This window comes from Salvelinus sp. IW2-2015, unplaced genomic scaffold (genome assembly GCF_002910315.2).
Source record: "Salvelinus sp. IW2-2015 unplaced genomic scaffold, ASM291031v2 Un_scaffold1806, whole genome shotgun sequence".
Classification (NCBI taxonomy): domain Eukaryota; kingdom Metazoa; phylum Chordata; class Actinopteri; order Salmoniformes; family Salmonidae; genus Salvelinus; species Salvelinus sp. IW2-2015.
This window is the reverse complement of record NW_019943179.1, coordinates 41,342-48,107: the sequence shown is the minus strand read 5'-3', so window position 1 is coordinate 48,107 and position 6,766 is coordinate 41,342. Positions and strand designations below refer to the sequence as shown.

Here is a 6,766-nt window from a genome sequence, read left to right as displayed (position 1 = left end):
CGTTCACACCATAGAGAGATACAGGTAGTACTGTAGAGGAGATACAGGTTAGTACCGTAGAGGTACAGGTTAGTACTGTAGAGGCACACACACACACACACACACACACACACACACACACACACACACACACACACACGTAACACGCGCACACACACCAGGCAGACACACGAACGGGCACACACACCAGACAGCACACACGAACGGGCACACACACCAGGCAGGACAGGCATGCAAAAATGAGCACTAGCGCACTCACACAAACACGCACTAACATCAAACACGCACTAACATCAAACACGCACTAACATCAAACACGCCCTAACATCAAACACGCACTCACACAAACACACACTCACACATTTCTGTGTGTGTGCGTGTATCTTCGTCCCTCCCAGGGCTCAGTACAGCCCATGAGCAGTTTAAAGCCACTCTTCCTGATGCGGATAAGGAACGCGGTGCCATCCTGGGAATCCACAATGAGATCGCCAAGATAGTGGCCACCTATCACGTGAACATGGCTGGCAGCAACCCTTACACCACATCAACCCTCAGGACATCAACGCCAAGTGGGACAAGGTATGGACAAGGGGTGGACAAGGTGAGGGACAAGGGTGGGAAGGGGTGGACAAGGGGGGACAAGGGTGGGACAAGGGGTGGGACAAGGTGAGGACAAGGGGTGGGACAAGGTGTGGGACAAGGGTGGGACAAGGTGTGGGACAAGGTCTCCCCCCGCCACCCCAGGTGAGACGCCCCTTTCCTTAATGACTCTAACCCCTGTCTCTCCCCCCTCCACCCAGGTGAGACGCCCCTTTCCTTAATGACTCTAACCCCTGTCCCCCCCCTCCACCCAGGTGAGACGCCCCTTTCCTTAATGACTCTAACCCCTGTCCCCCCCCCCCCCCCTCCAACCCAGGTGAGACGCCCCTTTCCTTAATGACTCTAACCCCTGTCTCTCCCCCCTCCACCCCAGGTGAGACGCCCTTTCCTTAATGACTCTAACCCCTGTCTCTCCCCCTCCACCCAGGTGAGACGCCCTTTCCTTAATGACTCTAACCCCTGTCCCCCCCCCCCCCTCACCCCAGGTGAGACGCCCCTTTCCTTAATGACTCTAACCCCTGTCTCTCCCCCCCTTCACCCCAGGTGAGACGCCCCTTTCCTTAATGACTCTAACCCCTGTCTCCCCCTCCACCCCAGGTGAGACAGCTGGTGCCACAGAGGGACCAGCCCTGATCGAGGAACACGTCCGCCAGCAGAAAACGAACGTCTCCAGGGCAGTTTGCCAACCAAGCAATGTCATCGGGCCCTGGATACAAACCAAGATGGAGGTGAGTCAGAGCAGAGGTTCTGGTACTGGATACAAACCAAGATGGAGGTGAGTCTACAAAGAGGTTCTGGTACTGGATACAACCAAGATGGAGGTGAGTCTACACCGAGTTCTGGTACTGGATACAAACCAAGATGGAGGTGAGTCGAACAGGTAGAGTTTGGTATCGACAGAACAGGTAGAGTTGGTACTGAACAGAGCAGTAGAGTTGGTACTGGACAGAACAGGTAGAGTTGGTACTGGACAGAACAGGTAGAGTTGGTACTGGACAGAACAGAAAGGTAGAGTTGGACTGGACGAACAGAACAGGGTAGAGTTGGTACTGGACAGAACAGGTAGAGTTGGTACTGCAGGAACAGACAGGTAGAGTTGGTACTGGGACAGAACAGGTAGAGTTGGTACTGAACAGAACAGGTAGAGTTGGTACTGGACAGAACAGAACAGGTAGAGTTGGTACTGGACAGAAACAGGTAGAGTTGGTACTGGACAGAGCAGGTAGAGTTGGTATGGGACAAACAGTAGAGTTGGTACTGGACGAGACAGAACAGGTAGAGTTGGTACTGAGCGAACAGAACAGGTAGGTTGGTACTGGACAGAACAGGGTAGAGTTGGTACTGGACAGAACAGAACAGGTAGAGTTGGTACGGACAGAGCAGGTAGAGTTGGTACTGGACAGAACAGGTAGAGTTGGTACTGGACAGAACAGTAGAGTTGGTACTGGAGAACAGAACAGTAGAGTTGGTACTGACAGAACAGAACATGTAGAGTTGGTACTGGACAGAACAGAACAGGTAGAGTTGGTACTGGACCGAACAGGTAGAGTTAGTTACTGGACAGAACAGAACATGTAGAGTTGGTACTGGACAGAACGAACATGTAGAGTTGGTACTGACAGAACAGAACAGGTAGATTGGTACTGGACAGACAGAACATGTAGAGTTTGGTACTGGACAGAACAGGTAGAGTTGGTACTGGACAAACAGGTAGAGTTGACTGACAGAACAGGTAGAGTGTACTGGGACAGAACAGGTAGAGTTGGTACTGGACAGAACAGGTAGAGTTGGTACTGGAAGACAGTAGAGTTGTCTGACAGAGTAGAGTTGGTATGGACAGACAGGTAGAGTTGGTACTGACAACAGGTAGAGTTGGTATGGACAGAACAGAACAGGTAGAGTTGGTACTGGACAGAACAGGTAGAGTTGGTACTGGACAGAACGAGGTGTAGAGTTGGTACTGGACAGAACAGGTAGAGTTGGTACTGGACAGAACAGAACAGGCTAGAGTTGGTACTGGACAGAACAGAACAGGTAGAGTTGGTACTGGACAGAACGAGGTAGAGTTGGTTCGACAGACAGGTAGAGTTGGTACTGGACAAGAAAGAACAGGTAGAGTTGGTACTGGACAGAACAGGTAAGTTGGTACTGGACAGAACAGGTAGAGTTGGTACTGACAGACAGAACAGGTAGAGTTGTACTGGACAGACAGAACAGGTAGAGTTGGTACTGGACAGAAACGACAGGTAGAGTAGTAGCTGGACAGAACAGGTAGAGTTGGTACTGGACAGAACAGGTAGAGTTGTACTGGACAGAACCAGGTAGAGTTGGTACTGGACAGAAAAGCTAGAGTTGTAATGACGAACAGGTAGAGTTGGTACTGGACAGAACAGGTAGAGTTGGTACTGGAAGGTAGCAGAACAGGTAGAGTTGGTACTGGACGAGAACAGGTAGAGTTGGTTACTGGACAGACAGTAGAGTTGGTACGCGACAGAACAGACAGGTAGAGTTGGTACTGAACAGAGCAGGTAGAGTTGTACTGGACAGAACAGGTAGAGTTGTACTGGACAGAACAGGTAGAGTTTGGTACTGACGAAGAAAGGTACGAGTTGGTACTGAACAGAACAGGAGAGTTGGTACTGATAGAACAGGTAGAGTTGGTATCTGGACAGAACAGGTAGAGTTGGTGACTTGGACGAACAGAACAGGTAGAGTTGTACTGACAGAACAGGTAGAGTTGTACTGGACAGAAACAGGTAGAGTTGGTACTGACAGAACAGAACAGGTAGAGTGGTACTGGACAGAACAGGTAGAGTTGGTACGGACAGAAAACAGGTAGAGTTGGTACTGGACAGAACAGTAGAGTTGTTACTGACAGAACAGGTAGAGTTGGTATGGACAAACAGAACAGGTAAGTGGTACTGACAGAACAGGTAGAGTTGGTACTGGAGAACAGAACAGGTAGTGGTACTGGACAGAACAGAAAGGTAGAGTTGGGACTGAACAGAACAGGTAGAGTTGGTACTGGGACAGAACAGGTAGAGTTGGTACTGGACAGAAGCAGAACAGGTAGAGTTAGGTCTGGACAGAACAGAAACAGGTAGAGTGGTACTGGACAGAACAGGTAGAGTTGTACTGGACAGAACAGGTAGAGTTGGTACTGGACAGAACAGAACAGGTAGAGTTGGTACTGACAGAAAGGTAAGTTGGTACTGACAGAACGGAGAGTGGATACAGAACAGTAGAGTGGTACTGGACAGAAAAGGTAGAGTTGGTTACTGAACAGAACAGGTAGAGTAGTACTGGACAGAACAGAACAACAGGTAGAGTTGGTACTGGACAGGAACAGGTAGAGTTGGTACTGAAGAACAGGTAGATTTGGTACTGAAGAACAGAACAGGTAGAGTTGGTACTGGACAGAACAGGAGATGGTACTGGACAAACAGGTAAGTTGGTACTGGATGACAGAACAGGTAGAGTTGGTACTGGAGAACAGAACAGGTAGAGTTGGTACTGGACAGAACAGAACAGGTTAGAGTTGGTACGGACAGACAGTAGAGTTGGTACTGGACAGAACAGGTAGAGTTGGTACTGGACAGAACAGAACAGGTAGAGTTGGTACTGGACAGAACAGAGCAGGTAGAGTTGGTACTGGACAGAACAGAACAGGTAGAGTTGGTACTGGAACAGAACAGGTAGAGTTGGTACTGGACAGAACAGAGCAGGTAGAGTTGGTATGACAGAACAGAGCAGGTAGAGTTGGTACTGGACAGGAACACGATAGAGTTGGTACTGACTAGAACAGGTAGATTGTACTGGACAGAACAGGGTAATGGTATCTGGAGCTGGACAGAACAGGTAGAGTTGGTACTGACAGAACAGGTAGAGTTGGTACTGGACAAGAACAGCAAGCAGAGATGCACAATCATTTACTTATCTTCAAAATACTGGTGTCACAGAGTCCTTTTGAGGGATTGTCATGAAATATCAAAATACCATAGTGTCTTGATATGACCCTCCGGCCTAAGTGTCAAGACGCTTGGAATCAGACCCATCTCAAATTTGATCCCCCGGTCAGTTAATGGTATCACCCCTGTCATCCTTAATCATAGAACCCCTGTCATCCTTATCATAGAACCCCGATCATCCTTAATCATGAACCCCTGTCATCCCTAATTGATCACCCCTGTCATCACGTATCATCATATTCACCCCTGTCATCCTTAATCAGATCACCCACTGTCATCCTTAATCGTATCACCCCTATCACCCTTATATCGTATCACCCCTGTCATCCTTAATCATGAACCCTGTCATCCCTAATTGTATCACCCCTGTCATCCGTAATCATATCACCCCTGTCCCTTAATCATATCACCCCTGTCATCCTTAATCGTATCACCCCTATCACCCTTAATCGTATCACCCCTGTCATCCTTAATCTTTATCACTCCTGTCATCCTTAATTGTATTCACCCATGTCATTCTTAATATTATGACTCGTTGTCCTTTATCTGATCCACCCCTGTCATCCTTAATGTTATTATCCCTGTCATCCTTAATGGTATCACCCCTGTCATTCCTTAATGGTATCTTCCCTGTCATCCTTAATCCTATCACCCCTGTCATTTTTAATCGTATCACCCCTGTCATTTTTAATCGTATCACCCCTGTCATCCTTAAGTATCCCCCTATCACCTTAATCGTATCACCCCTGTCATCCTAATCTTATCCACATCTTCCCGTGGCGGTGATCCAGAGTAGAGAACCAGAATGTTCTATTCATTCTATTTCTATGGTCCAAGGTCCAGGCAGAGCAGAGCAGAAATGACCATTAGTACTGGTATTGGAACTTACTGGCTCCATAGGTTCCTTTGGGGGTATTGCTATCAATATCAGAACACTGCACTGTAATGTCCTGTAATGTTGTAGAACTCCAGGTCTGGACTTGGACTCAGAATGAAGGACTCTGAATGCTTGGGACTTGTGATTGGACCTGGACTCTGAATGCTTGGGACTTGTGACTGGACTTGGACTCAGAATGAAGGACTCTGAATGCTTGGGACTTGTGATTGGACTTGGACTCTGAATGCTTGGGAMTTGTGACTGGACTTGGACTCTGAATGCTTGGGACTTGTGACTGGACTTGGACTCTGAATGCTTGGGACTTGTGACTAGACTTGGACTTGAGGTTTAGTGACTTGACTACAATACTGGCGTCCTGGGTGTACAACCCACAACTCATATTACCAGCCCCTGCCGTCCGGCTCGAAGGACCGCCATGAAAAAGAGTGCCACTTCATAGTCAGTGTTCTCAGAGAGAGGTGCTGGTTTAGATAGGAGCAGTCGGGTCCGGGTTAGAGGTGAGAGCAGTTTTGGTTCTTTGTTCTCATGCCTGTTTTTCACAAACCAATTCAAACCGTTTCTGTTCTCTAGTCTCTATTCTGTCCAGTTGGGGTTTAACCCTCCCTCTACACCTCCCTCCCTCTACACCTCCTATTGTTGGTTTCATACTCAGCAGAATGGTTTAACTGAAACATTCTGTCCAGTTGGTTTTGCTGAACCCCCTCCTCCTCCTCCTCCTCCTCCTCCTCCTCCATGTTTCTCTTGTCTGTAGGAGATTGGTCGTATCTCCATCGAGATGCACGGAACCCTGGAGGATCAGCTGACCCACCTCCGCCAATACGAGAAGAACATTGTCAACTACAAGCCAAAGATCGACCAATTGGAGGGAGACCACCAGCTGATTCAGGAAGCTCTCATCTTCGACAACAAGCACACCAACTATACCATGGAGGTAAGAAAGCAAACGATATCGAGATCAGGTACAATTCTTATTGAGAACCGGAGAACCTTCAGAATACGTTTTTGAATGTGTGACCTTACGATGACAATCTTGGGTCTGATCCCACCCCTGCAGCATATCCGTGTGGGCTGGGAGCAGCTCCTGACCACCATCGCCAGAACCATCAACGAGATCGAAAACCAGATTCTGACGAGGGATGCCAAGGGCATCAGCCAGGACCAGATGAACGAGTTCAGAGCCTCCTTCAACCACTTCGACAGGGTCAGTTTCACAGAGAATGCAGGGCATAGAGCAGAGAAGAAGAGGTTTCACAGAGAATGCAGGGCATAGAGCAGAGAAGAAGAGGTTTCACAGAGAATG

General features: G+C 48.4%; 1 pseudogene; it reads left to right on the top strand.

Annotated features, from left to right (window-relative positions):
- Positions 1 to 6,766, top strand: part of LOC139024708 (alpha-actinin-1-like) — a 41,103-nt pseudogene that overhangs the window by 28,499 nt on the left and 5,838 nt on the right.